Source organism: Gadus morhua, chromosome 16 (genome assembly GCF_902167405.1).
Source record: "Gadus morhua chromosome 16, gadMor3.0, whole genome shotgun sequence".
Classification (NCBI taxonomy): Eukaryota; Metazoa; Chordata; class Actinopteri; order Gadiformes; family Gadidae; genus Gadus; species Gadus morhua.
In genome coordinates, this window is record NC_044063.1 from 11,605,923 (window position 1) to 11,620,647 (window position 14,725).

Below are 14,725 nucleotides of genomic sequence, written 5' to 3' on the forward strand. Positions count from 1 at the left end.
TGTATGTGCCTCCGTTCCTGAGTAGAAGCGTGCGTGCTTTCATGTTCATATGTCTGCGTGTGTGTGCATGTATGTGCGTGTGTGTGTGTGTGTGTGTTTGTTTGTGCTTGTTCATGTATGTTATCCAAGGTCAACCCCTTTCTCCAATGCACTTAAGAAAGGGGTTCTTATCCCACGCTTAAGTGGTGACCCACTTAAGCGTGGGCCACCACTAGGTCACATGACAAACGATCTCTCCAGAAGAACATGTCGTGTGTTTTCCAACAGATCCCAACATCTATATCCCTCACGGCTGTACGTCAGTAAGAGTACGGACCCCCCTGTTAGAAAACAACATGGGAAGTTTAACAAATTCCTCGTTCCCTCAGACCAGCGCCGCTAATGGCCTGACGGCCTGCTCCGATCAGATCACAAGTGGGATGAGAAGAGGAAGTAGAAAACTAAACATGGAGAGATAAGAGAGGGGGAGGGGGGGTGGGGGACGTTCAATTAAACCAGAGGATAACACTTGGCAAGGGGGGAGAACTGAAATGAGCGGACCCAGGAAAGGCTGTCACAAAAGATGAATGTCTTTCCTGAGATCCCAGACACGATCAATTAAAAAGGGGAGCGGGAGGGAGCAGAAAGGGGGGAGAAGAAGGGAGGGAGGAGGAGGGAGGGAGGCCTGGTGAGAAGGCTGCACCGCAGGGGGCAACAGAGAGACAGGTACTACGTGATTAAGGCCCCGTCCACACGGAGCCGATTTTTTTGGTGAAACCGCATAAGTCTTGTGCGTTTCGGCCGACCGTCCAGACGGAGCCGGCGGATCCAGTGCCCGAAACCGCACATTTCTGAAACCATGTCCCAGGGTGGTTTCAAATATATCCGGACCTATGCGGTTTCGTGTTAGGATTTGTGTGGACGCCTTGCCCCCCACCAGCTGGGCGTATTCTCTAGCTGTGTTTGAAATCGTTCCCTATCACGGATACAGTGCACTATACAGTATAGGGTGCTCACCATTTTGTAGTGGTGTTCGAATTCTCTGCGGTTAATTTCATGCACTGCAGTGTTATTTTTGGAAAAAGTCTGCCGAGTCAGGATCGCTTTAACTCACTTTATTTGCAAAGGTTTGGACTAGTCTCTATGAAGCAAAAGGAGGGGAATTGTATTATGCACGCGTGGAGATACACTTAGTAGGGCATCAGATAGATGCGTTACCTGGAGTGTTCTAGCCCCCTGGGCTTTGTGTTGTGACTTATCTACTGGGCAGGCGTGGTACTCAGTTATGTGCTCTGATTGGCTAAGCATGGTGCTGAACTCCCGCCCCCTGGATACCCGTATGTGTCTTTATGCTGTCCCGTGCGGCTATCTGTTGGCATTGCAACTTGGTTTGTGGCTATGTGCGGGAATTACAGTTAATCTTGTGGCCTTGAGCTTCTGGGTCTCTCGAACATCTTGACCACTCGTATCTCTAGAATTGACACATGATGAATGGCCTCCTGTATGAGCTGGACGCCTCCCTAGGCTCAGGATCCCTCCTTAGCGTGAGAAAGAAGCCTCTTTAATTGGCAAGGGCATATGTGGCCTGTTGGTATGAATTTGTGAATTATGTTACAGCACTATATATAGTGGACTTAAAGTACCCAAAATTTGAGATTGACCTGTTTGACATGTTACTCCCGTATACCTCAATGCAATGCGGTCGTGTTTTTCCGGAGGAGAAGAAGAAGCTGAATAACTGCGAAAACGAATACATTTAAAGGTTGGGTAGGTGATTTGCGAAACGCCAGCAGATTTTGAAAATACACAACTCAAATGGTCCTACCCCCTCTCCTTCAACGCTGACTCTGACTCCACCCATTCCAAGTACCTGGACGCGCAATCATGCACGAGCGCGAACAGAGATGCGCGAGAGCGAGCCAGGCTAGAGCAGGTTTTCGTTTAACAACATGGCACTACATTCAGCTGTAAGTTGCACCCAGTACCGCGGGAAGTAGGAGTGCTGGGGGTGCTGCAACACCCCCTGTCCGAGGCCCTGTCTTATCACAGAAAACGATCATTTCTAAAAACTCCGGCCAAAGTGGAAATTTCTGAAAACGCCGGTTATGTGTTGTCGTGTCAACGGGGAGAAACGGGATTTTAGGTTCTGAAGCGTCACATTATGCACCAGGAAATGCTTAACGTCATGTGAGCGCCCGCTGTACCGTATTGGTCCGAATATAAACACAAACCCCATTGTAAGACGACCTATATTTGGAAAAAAGATTTGAAGACCAGATCCGTTTTTTATGAATAAATAAATTGTATTCATTGAAATAATATACGAAAATAAAAAGGCATTGAATAAAACACTGCATTGCCACTAAACAGTAGTGCAAATAGGCCGTACTGATGTGTACACCAAAGACTATTCCTGACACTCCTCTGCCCCGCTGTGTTCGCTCTGGCTGTGGTCGCTCCGAACTGTTTCGGCCCGTGGCAAAGCGAGTCATCCTCGCTGCTGTCCAAGGCATTTTGAGACGCAGCATTTATTTAATGCTCATATGACCTAGTGCTGAAAAAAGGTTGTATGAAAAAGTGTGAGGGTAGCGGTGGTATACATCTTTTTTTATCAATGTAACGAGTTGCGAGTCTAGTGCAGGCTGAGTTTTCTTTTTTCCCAGCACCCCCTGCTGAGAATACGTTCTCGCTGCAATGGTTGTACCAGATGTTATAAACATTAAACGGTCACATAAATCATTACTATTTTTAGAAAATGTATGTTTGTTTCATATAATTGTATTGGAAGTCCTGGTTTTCACTAGGGTTGCCGCGGTGTGGACATTTTCACACCGAGTAATACACTCGTCTCCACACCGGTATTACCGAGTATAAACGGTATAAACTTTGAAACTAGGTCAACCGCCACACAAGCATCGGTTTTTAGACCCTTCTCGTCCTTCAGTTGCCGCCAACGTTCGAAAGCAGCGCCTAGGATTATTCTTGATTTCAGTTTTTCTCTTTCAGCGTTTTTATTATCAATTACTCTCTGAAAAAGAGTTTTCCTTCTCTTTGCTGGTGGTGGTGGTGGTGGTGGTGGTGGTGGGGATGGTGGCGTCTTGTCTGCCATGGAAATTGTCTTCTACTGCTAGGTCCAAATGTGGATTAACTAGTTCCAGTAGCTACCGCAGGATAACAACAAACAGGAGCTTGCTCTGGGTCACGAGCTCTGGGTCACGAGTACTGCACGAAGGGGTCGCGCGCGGGGCGCGGCGGAGGGGGAGTGCAGTACGACCGTTTGATTGACGTACTTACTGTCCAATGCAACTCGGTGGCAATGGAAATGATTGGCTGGAGTTTTTCGAGCCCTGCCCGTTCCACAGATGATTGACTTGTTTAATTTTCATGTCAGTACTTCTAACTCAGTGGCTGTAAGCGGGTTATGATAAGGATTTCAAGTAATTTTGCAAAAATGGCCAAAAAAGCTAATCACCTATACAACCTTTAATGATGGAGTCTCCGGCTTTCGTTTAGAAATGTCAACAATTTATTTGTGATTTAAAATGTAACATTCAAAATTAAGGAAAAAAACCCGGCGCATTTACTGACGCGAATGAAGTTTAGAAATGTTCAGCATAGTGTCCGAATTTTCGTTTGTTCGTTCCCTATATAGTGCACTATATCATGAACACTATATAGGGAATAGTGAGTGAGTGGATAGGGAACGATTTCGAACACAGCTTCTGTGTGTACAGCCACCAATTTAACAGATGGTTCATGGTGCTGCTGTCGTGGAGGCTAGTAGAGCATCGATGCAGGAACTACCAGACTGGCTAACAGCTTTCCCCTGAGGCCTTTAGGCTTCTCCCCCAGCCAGGTTGATCATGTGATCCCATTGATCGCGTGATAACGTGATCACCCTGATGCATGCATTGATCATGCACCACAGTTCAACATCCATGTTCATTGGCACTCGTACACTTTATATTTATAATATGTGATTCTTTTTCTAGTGTGTCTTTTATTTTTGTTATTTCTGCAATTTTCTTTGCTATTAATTTCTTTGCCCTTATTAATTAATATTTTGTATCCATTTAATATTAATACAATACCACAAATTGGTTGCTGCCATGTCTAAGAATTTGTTATATTGCACATTTTATAAATAAAATAAGTTGACTTTGACTACGTGTGTGACAAACTCAAACCAAGAGAGTGTATGGCTGTGCATTGTTTGTTTGTATATGAGGATGTTGATGGAACGAAAGAGAGTGCTACTTGCTGTAGGCTGAAGATAATTACATTTCACAGGAAAGAAGAGAGCTATTGATTAAACCTCCAGAGTTATATCTCACAATGTTTACATCAACAACTTTCTCGACAGGGACAATGCACAAGATTTCTCGCGCTTTCCCAGAGTTCGAATGACTAAAAATGGATGAAAATCTTGTACAGTCTTTTTAATTATTTAACTTCTCGGTTATGCAGAAGACCCCTCGCATAAATGGACTCATAAGTGAGACTGAGCACGCAATCAAATTGGACTAACCGCAGAAAATATAAGTGCTGCACCATTACCAAGTTTCTAAAAATATATTTAGACAGAGTGCCGAGTAGGATTTTCATCACAGGGGTAGTACCTCTAAACTAATTAACTTCAACTCAATTCCCCCTAAGTGCCCAAAACAACAAGGGTCTTGATGATGTTCTGGTAGCCGTGGAAGATGTGGCGATGTTGGTGAAAAGTTTGACTACGGTAGCGGCCATCTTGGCACCGGAACAACGGACTGGCAGATTAAGGGCACCGGGGCCGCAGCTGTGCCCGGAAAAGAATGGCTGGCATTCAAGTAACGATGGCCTTCGTCTATTAGCACTCAATGTTTCATAGAGTAACCGGGCCCGCCAAAGGAAGCAGATGATTGGTCCAGACGACATGTGGATGCACAATGCTTAAGTGTTTAGCCCATTACTGTAATGCAGTTTGTCGGGATATCCCGTTAATTGTAGTAATTATCGCAGTCGATTTGCGTCCTGCTAGTGGTTTCTATTTGAGGAGCGATTCTATGAGGCTGGTGGTGTCTTCGAGGACGAAGGAAGACAAAGGCCGAATAGAAAGATCTCAGTGTAATGTCGGAGCATACAGGAAGAGAGAGCGGGAGGAGAATAAAAAAAGGAAAGCCTTGTAGTAACAGCTGCAGATTCAAGTTTCTTCTGAACTATCTTCTGTGTGTTCCGACTCGGCGGACAAACCGCTGAACAGAGGAGGCGGTGGGTAGGACTGGAGCTGAAACGGGTCTGAATCCAGCTCCACTGTCACAACACACCATTCTGAGCTGTCAGCACTGTGGGGGTGGAGATACTGGCAGTGGCCCGTTTGTTTTTGGCTTTTTTAATCAGACTTGGAGCACTGACAGATTCTCCCCCATTGGTAGTGTGTGTGTGTGTGTGTGTGTGTGTGTGTGTGTGTGTGTGTGTGTGTGTGTGTGTGTGTGGTGTGTGTGTGTGTGTGTGTGTGTGTGTGTGTGTGTGTGTCTGTGTGTGTGTGTGTGTGTGTGTGTGTGCGTGCGTGCGTGCGTGTGTGTGTGTGTGTGCCTGTGTGCGTGTGTGTGCTTAATTACATGCTTTCTCTTATGAATACTTTTCAAGAAGCCTCTTTGTTTATGTCTGTCTCTGCCTCTCACTATCTCCCCACCCACCCACCCCCTCCTCCCCCAGCAGCAGCACCTCTCTCCCCCACCCGCCCAACCACACCCCAACCGCTTACTTTATTTTTTCCCCACCAACTCTTCCTTATCTCCTGTCACATGCATGGAGCTCTTCAAAATCGTATCGCCTAGCAGCCATCAGAACGGAGAGTGAAATTTACGTCCTTCCATTCATTCGTGATTCACACGTTGACAAGCCTCCGATCGGCCCCCAGACGGGGGGTCGATTGACAGCTCAGGACCGACGCATCCCTCATCCGCTGACAACGTTAAGGTTTTTTTTTTGGGGGGGGGGGGGGGGGGGGGGGGGGGGGGGGGGGGTATGTTGTCGATGAATCTCGGTGCGACTTGTTTCACATGGATTGTAGGCTGGGCAATAAACAGAAAAACCACAGGTTTGGAAACGACAAGAATCAGAATTTGATAGATATGCTGGATTTCGCTAGAAATGGGCTTTGTTCAAACAATTTGTGTTTATGGTTAGAACGTGGAAGATTTTTTGGATTTGTGTAACACATTCCGGACAAATAACAGTGTGTACATTAAACAAACACATCCTGGCACCATATTTATCCCAAAAATGTCCACAACTGGTACCACAAGCAGACACTTCAGTATGGATCAGTAGACATAATGTCAACTTTTTAGAGTGTTGCCTCATTCACTCCAGCACTAATGTTGGATTGATTTACGATAAGTGTTTGGTTTTTCATAAAACTCAGATCAACGGTATGAGACTGAAACATTATTCTTCATGGGGGCGCACCAACAACAACAACCACAAAACGTTGAGTGCTTCAAAGGGTAATAATCATAATTCAAATAATTTGAATATGCCATGGGTGTCTTACAACAGCATGAATGCCCCCTTACCAAGCATGGACGGTCCCACCCAGCCACGCACACCCAATTTCTTCACCCACACAACGCAAGAACACAACATCACTCCGTCCCTGCTATGTATTCAGTCTCCCAGGCCCCTTCCTCCGTTCCATCTGTGATCGGCAGCCAGCTCGCATTCTTATCCAGCCAGCAAGCCAGACCCGCCCCGAAAAATACCACACTCGGTTATAAAGCTCTGTGAGAAACATATAACTATGTCTGGGTCCTTATCAGGGACACACACGAGCCCCAGCGGCGGGCTTCCATTTCTGACACAAAGGTGCTGATGCAGCGGGTCGCCATTTCCCCGGGACCTTACCTTGATATATCATATGTGTGTGTTTGTCCGCGTGTGTGTCGTTGTGTGCGTGTGTGTGTGTGTGTGTGTGTGTGTGTGTGTGTGTGTGTGTGTGTGTGTGTGTGTGTGTGTGTGTGTGTGTGTGTGTGTGTGTGTGTGTGTGTCTGTGTGTGTGTCTGTGTCTGTATGTGTGTGTCTTTGTGTATGTGTGTGTATGTGGGTGTATGTGTGTGTTTGTGTGTGGGTGTGTGTGTGTGTGTGTGGGTGTATGTGTGTGTTTATGTGTGTCTGTGTGTGTGTGCGTGCGTGTCTTTGTGTGTCTGTGCGCATGTGTGTGTGTTTTTTTATTTCTCGCCTTATTAGGTCTGGAAAATGTGTGACCAGCCAGACCAAAACTTCCAAACAATTTAAAAATTGGTGGTGCTTCCTGCACTTAAGTTAGAAGAAGGGTCGGAGCAGAAGGAAGGAGCAGGAGAAGAAGGAAGGAGATGAGGAAAGCCGAGAATACCAACCAATCTGGGAGGGGATATGGATATTACTCTGCCTTGGTTTAATGGGGAGGGTAACGATGCTTGTTTTATACACATAGCTAGTGAAGATGCATTGCACATCTGCTAAACGATCTAAGGAGCCATTAGTGAAGCAACATTTAGATCCATGTTTCTTAATGAAAGCCCTTCTAAGAATCTGTTCTACGAAGCCCTTCTGAACTCAGCCTCACAGTGTGAGCTGAGTTCAGAAGGGCCTCATAGAACGGCATCACACTGTCCATTGAGCCATTCAGACCGCTTCACCCTGTCTATTTAGCCTGTTGCTAAATGGAGCGTCTCTAGTTATATCTTCTATGGTCGTTTGTTTTCCGCCTCATTTGTGAGTCCGTTTGGATACAAGTGTCTGCCTGATCACCAAAAGTACGAAAATATTTGTTAAATGTATTATTAAAAAGAAAATCGCTATAAAAAATAGATATTTTTGGATAGCAATTGAAGCCTCCCTCCATTTCCTCTTCCTCCGTTCCTGTGCTCCCTCAGAGCTCCCTGAACTCCCTCCCTGGTGTTCTGTAACACAGACCTCGTGTTTGGGTGATAAGGCCTCATTGAGTCTGTGGCCCACTGGGTAACTCCCCACCACATGTACAGCAGCATTGTTTCCTGTCTCCACAAGATATTGTTCCCTTTTTTTTCTTCTTTCAGTTTCAAGCTGAGTCGTTGCTGAGTGTTTCACTTCATCTTGCATGTTGTAATAGAAAAAAACATGTTGTTAACTTTTAGTTTCATTTTCTATCCCTTGTATGTGATCCTTGTATTTGTTCCTAGTTTTATCTAGCGTTAACTTAACCTTGGGGTAAATAGGAAGCATGATCCCCTTAAGCATGAGAACAAAGGCATTCTGCCCTTTGGGTAAACATTTCCCTTCCTTTGACAGTTGCAGACAGTTGCATTGCAGGGAGGGGGCAAACTGTTTAAATAGCTCTGTGAAACTATTCTGGGCTCACTCTGGTGAGAGGAGACTGCTGTATCCTGTATGAGAGGAGACTGGTGTATGCAGAATTAGATTTGCATAGGTTTATTTCCTGCAACGATTGTGTCTAGAAGTCTCATCTGTCCGAGACGCAATCTTTCATGAATGACTTGCCACGATTAAATATACTGTGAATTGTCCTATTTGATCCTACTCACTGTGCAGTTTTTCTTTGGGGTTGGTCATGGTTGAGAGTGTCTCTCTCTCTCTCTCTCTCTCTAACCCTCTCTGTCACTTTCTTTCTGTGTGTCTCTCTCTTTATGTCTCTCTTTCTGTCTCTCTCCCTGTCTGGGTCACTCTTTCTGTGTCTCTCTTTCTGTCTCTCCCTCTCTCTCTCTCTCTCTCTCTCTCTCTCTCTCTCTCTCTCTCTCTCTCTCTCTCTCTCTCTCTCTCTCTCTCTCTCTCTCTCTCTCTCTCTCTCTCTCTCTCTCTCTCTCTCTCTCTCTCTCTCTCTCTCCCCGCTCTCTTGCTTTTCTGATCCTTTTTGGTCCTCACTACACAGTTTATTTAATCATTTTTCTCATCTTTCTTTCAAACTCTTGAATGGAACCCGTGCCGTCCTCAGACCGTGTGTGGGTGGCAGAATATCGACTTGAGTAGAGGTCTGTGTAGAGAAGACGCCAGGAGTAAAAAAGAGGAGACGGATGTTGCCAATTAAAATACATACAGTAGGCGCTTGTGTATTGGATATTACAAGTACTATAACTTTGTTAATCTCGCAGCATCAAAGGCTAAGGCTAATAGACCAGGGTTTACCTTGTCAGCTGTTTCACATGTTTACATCAAACAATAGCCTTTCAAAGATCTTTGCTTTTTATTTGAATAAACCCTCCACTACCAATCTAGCCTATTCTAATATTCTATTATTAACATTAATAATAATACTCATTAAAATAAGCCAATCTGCAGTCAGCAGAATGGTGAAAGGTTGTAGCCATCAGCAGAAAGGTAAAACATTATTGTCAATCAGGAGGAGGGTGACCCTTTATAGCCAACGAGCAAGACTGAGTGTGCATGTGTGAATACCTGTTGCATCATGTTATTTCTGCTCGTCTTTTTCTATTACATTTCTCTTGGTTCCTTTGTCTGTCTCTCTCTCTCTCCCTCTCTCTCTCTCGTGCTGAATGTCATTACCGCTCAGCATGTGGAGGCATGTACGCCTAACAACAGTGCGATCGTTCTAGCCAGCGTCAAGCTACTAGTACTCATCATTTGTTACTGTCACTGCGGAAAAAAACACCCACATTATGATGCATTAACTGTATTTTGATCCACTTAAATTATGATTCATGAATTATCTTTCAAGGTGTGCTTTTAAACACAGGAAGCTGGCATAACTTTCGGTAAAACTGGCCGCCTAATGGGGAAACATTAAGTTTTCCTGTAGTCGTTTTCTTTGTGCTTCTTTATTTTCCATTGGTTAGAGGAGCCCACTCTCAGCCCTGGGATCCATTCCATTAAACGTGCCTAGTGGATGGGAGTCGTTCCAATTACTAGTGCACTTGGGGGGGTAGATGCTATTGATGGGAGGTAGCTAAGGTTCAGGTGGCGCCACTCCGATGATCAAATATTATGCACTCAAGGAATAAAACAACATTCAAACAGGGTAATGCTTACAAAACACACACACACACACACACACACACACACACACACACACACACACACACACACACACACACATATACACACACACACGCACACACATATATTGACAAATATGCAGACCAACACTCAGACTCAGCTGCGCGCGGGTACGCACAGACACAAGCAGGCACGCGCACACACATACACAAGCGTGCAAACACACACACACACACACACACACACACACACACACACACACACACACACACACACACACACACACACACACACACATACATTGACAAATGCATAGACAGACAAGCAGACTAAGATGCACAAATGCACACATTCTGCTGCACGCAAACACACACACACATACACACACACACACTCACACACACATTGACAAAATTCAAATAACACACAAAATAAAATGCACAAATACACATACTCAGCTGCACACAGACACACACAGACACACAGACAAACACACACACATTGTTTCACATTCAACTCAGCATCACTAAAGGAATGCACACTGTGAGGAAAGACTTTTTGCCACCCAAGAGAGTATCGACGGTAACAAATGAATAAAAAAATCTAATCTGAGAGTGCGCCCGTGGATCAATGACGAGGGGAGCGTTTTGGAAAGAGTGACCATGCGGGGAGGTAGACTGACGGTAATGTACCTCCCACCTCCTCCAGAGTGGTCGGTGAGTCAGCATCTAGCTCACCCCCAGGGCGACACCAGAGCCCGGGCCTAATGTGCTCCATTAACCCCCCGGCTGGAGCCACCACTCCCCCCAGACACCCTGAGCACCATCACCTCCAATAGGGCCAGTTCCCTGACCTCAGACCCACAGACTTGACCATTAGGACCTTGAAAATTTCCCATGTGGATGCCCTTTATTGTGTTTCAAGTAAATTGGCACATTGTATGTTTGCCTGTGTGCCGTTGTTGTTGTTGTTGTTGTTGTTGTTGTTGTTGTTGTTGTTGTTGTTGTTGTTGTTTTTGTTGTTGTCGTCATGTTGTTTTTTTGACAATGCCAGTTTTTCTGAACAGCAACAGCATTACGTTTTGGTTATTTATTTTTGAAGTCATTTCTGGGATGAATTGCAGAGCGGTGAGGGGATGTCCCGGGCACTTTTAATGTGAAACACCACAACTATTTCATTGTTTATGGATAGCTTTTAATTTGAAATACGGGGTCCAGTCGTGTTTATAGATGTGTAGTGGTGCTGCTGTGGTCGGGGATTGCGGGCTCCTGTTCATCTTGCTGAGGTCGCGCGATCAAACAGATAAAAAGAAAACCTTTTTGCCCAGCAGAGCTGCGTACCGTGTGCGCAGGCTCACGTTTGCTGGGCGAACTGCGTCTGTTTAAAAAAACTGGAATTCATGTGTAAATAACAGTTTGTTGACAAAGTGGCGTAAACATTGTGGTGCCACTTGAAGCCGTGTTATTGGTCGAGGTCCCGGAGGAGCTCATGGGACTCGCCACGGATGAAGCGCCGAGAGAGAGACACAACGTAAACAAAAGCCAAGTATTTTATAGGATCTGAGACTTTTAGGGAAAGGGGAAGCTCATCAGTCTGATGAGGCTGCCCGGTAGGCCTGTGGTTTGATGGATGCCACCCTAAAACACAAGAAGCGCTGACTCACTCCCCCAAAAGGTATGTGTAGACAGATATCGTCTGCTGCTCAGCAGAGCAAGAACAGCGCCTTCTGTCCTCCACAGTTAAAGACACCAGCTTTTCCAATCTAATTCCTGTTTAAATTCTTCTCCTTTTTTCCCTGTTATTTCTTGGGTTGCGGCCGAAGGCTACGGCTTTAGAATAATTTTAAAAGCTGTCTAAAAAAATCCAACATAGATGGGAAAATAGACTTGGCTCTACAACAACAAACGGTGGTGCAACATGCTAAAGCGGAGACGTGAATGATGGGGGTGGGTTTGCCCAGAGGACACACGGTGACCTTCACACTGCTGGACAGAGAGCCTGGATGGCATTCAGCCCCATTGATCGGCTGATCAAAGTCAGTTACTCACCGAGCGACGGAGGGGGGAAGCTGGCAGGTGACTTAAAGGGAGATATGATGATGAATTAAAAGAAAATAAAGCTTGAAACACACTGGAGACAAAAAAATTGCCGTGAGATGGATAGAGCGAGCCAGAATAAGAGAGAGAGATAGAGAAAGGGAGAGAGAGAGAGAGAGAGAGAGAGAGAGAGAGAGAGAGAGAGAGAGAGAGAGAGAGAGAGAGAGAGAGAGAGAGAGAGAGAGAGAGAGAGAGAGAGAGAGAGAGAGAGAGAGAGAGAGGGTATAGGTTGCAGCAGGTGGGCTTAGGCAAAAGACTAAGCATGTTGATCACAGTTGTGGTCAGAGCATCTAAGAGCCCCATGATGCACCTGACCTTTATCGGTTTGTGTGTGTGTGTGTGTGTGTGTGTGTGTGTGTGTGTGTTTGTGTGTGTGTGTGTGTGTGTGTGTGTGTGTGTGTGTGTGTGTGTGTGTGTGTGTGTGTGTGTGTGTGTGTGTGTGTGTGTGTGTGTGTGTGTGTGTGTGTGTGTTTGCGTGTGTGTGTGTGTGTTTGCGTGTGTGTTTGTGTGTATGTCTGTGTGTTTGTGTGTGTGTGTGTGTGTGTGTGTGTGTGTGTGTGTGTGTGTGTGTGTGTGTGTGTGTGTGTGTGTGTGTGTGTGTGTGTGTGTGTGTGTGTGTGTGTGTGTGTGTTTGTGTGTGTGCTTCATGGGTGACAGCAGGCTACACCCCAGTTCTTCAGTGCTTCGGTTCAGTTTGTGTAGCAGGGATGCTACATTCTCTAAACAACAAGGGACACATATTAACACTCAACACCTGTGCCATTAAACGAACACTGAGGAATCGTTTATTTTTGTACTGCTGTCAGTTAATGCATAGTATGTAATTACACACCCCATTAAACGACATTAGCACATGAGGTATTCATTCATATTCACAAAGTGCGTGTGCTGGCTCCAGCATCTCTGACAGAGAACAGAATCCCAAGGAGACTAATAGGTGACTTGGTAAAAGGGGATTGCTGGACAACGCTGAGAGAGAGCCACCAGCAGAGGAATGCTAGCAGCAAGACGGTAAGGCTGCTACACACTGGCCCAACCGTTGGCCATCTCAAACGTTTGGGTAGACTCAGTTGAGTTTGGGAACAAATTTGTTTGGTGGGTTCAGCAGTGTTGGAAGCTTTTGGAACCCCTCGGGTGGTGTCTTGTCCGATTCAACATGCAAAGTCTAAGAGCGTTGGCGTCTGAGGATCTGAGCCTCTGATTGGTTGTGTGCTGCTGCTAGCACTCAACCAGCTAATCAGAGCATTGTGTGGGAGGGGCAGACTAGCACCATGAGACTGGCGCCAACCAATGTTCCTGTCCACACGAAAAAAATGAAAAAGTTAAAAAGCAGAAGTCTGGTGCGTTCGGGCCGGCCGTCCAGACAGATCCAGCTGGCCGAAAATGCACTTTTTTTAAACCAGGTCCAAGGTTGGATAAGATAAAAAACGGCCCTATGTCTTTTCGTGTTAGGATTTGTGTGGAAGCCTGATCTGCAAACGATGAAGTCATCGCCTCCCCCCACCAGCTGGCCGACGTTGGAGTTCTGTCGAATTTGTTTTGTTTGATTTGATTTGTATTATTTTTGCCAGATTTAAATACAGCCCCTTGATCGATTTGATTACTAACTGTACATTAAAATGTATTTTCTGCTCAATCTAAAAGGTTTAGCAACTGCTCTCCTCCTCGCGTGTTTTTTTGTATACAGCGCGGAGTCTTCTTCTTTTTTTGGCGGGAAACCAGCGCAACAGAGTGGCCTTGAATGTGTACCACAGCGTTTCTACACGGGAACACGGTTACAGAAGATATGCTGTTATAATATAATTATTATAATAACACAACATTTGATAAAATAACAATGATAACAATATTATTAATAATAAGGTTCGGAATAATTATGTGGATACAAATTCCAATACGTGACATTTAATTGGTGCAAATAATTTAAAAAGAGAAAAGGAATATTGATCGAAGAGTACGATTTAGTGTAGAGGGAGATTGAGAGAAGGCCTGGAATAAACAGAGAGAGACTGTGGAGCAAAGAATAATTAAATGTGCTAAACCCAGCCTGCTACATGACTGATAAGGAAGATCAGTGCTAGTGAAGATGGTCTTCTGAATCACTGGTTGTGTGTTTCTTAGTGTGTGTTTGTGTGTGCGTGTGCGTGTGTGTGTGCGTGTGCGTGTGTGTGTGTGTGTGTATGGGGGGAGGGGGGGGGGGGGGGGGGGGGGGAGAATTTGTATGCGCTTTTTGGGGTTTGTTATGAAGGAGAAAGAAAGCAATGGACATATAAACTAAATAGATATATTTACAGATTTATTTTATTATATATTTATATATATGTATACTTGATTGCTTGAGAATATGAAACAGACAGGTAATTTGATGAGCGATAGGGTTTTTGGGATGATTCTGCAAATGAGGTGCATAAAGATGCACAAATGAACACTTCTCCTATTAAACGTGTCATTTTCAGCACCAACAACCTGACACAAAGTTAAAGAAGAACACACAATAACAAATACAGTGTGTGGCCTTAACCCGCCCAGGCTGCTGCGTTAGATCAACTCCGACACGCCTCAGTGGCCGTGAACGACAGCGACGGCGGAGCAGTGCTAGCATAATCCACCGCAGACGGTGATTGGGTGTCAGGTGAGGCAGCCAAGCAAGGCAGAGTGAAACTGCAGGTCAAGGCCCTAGA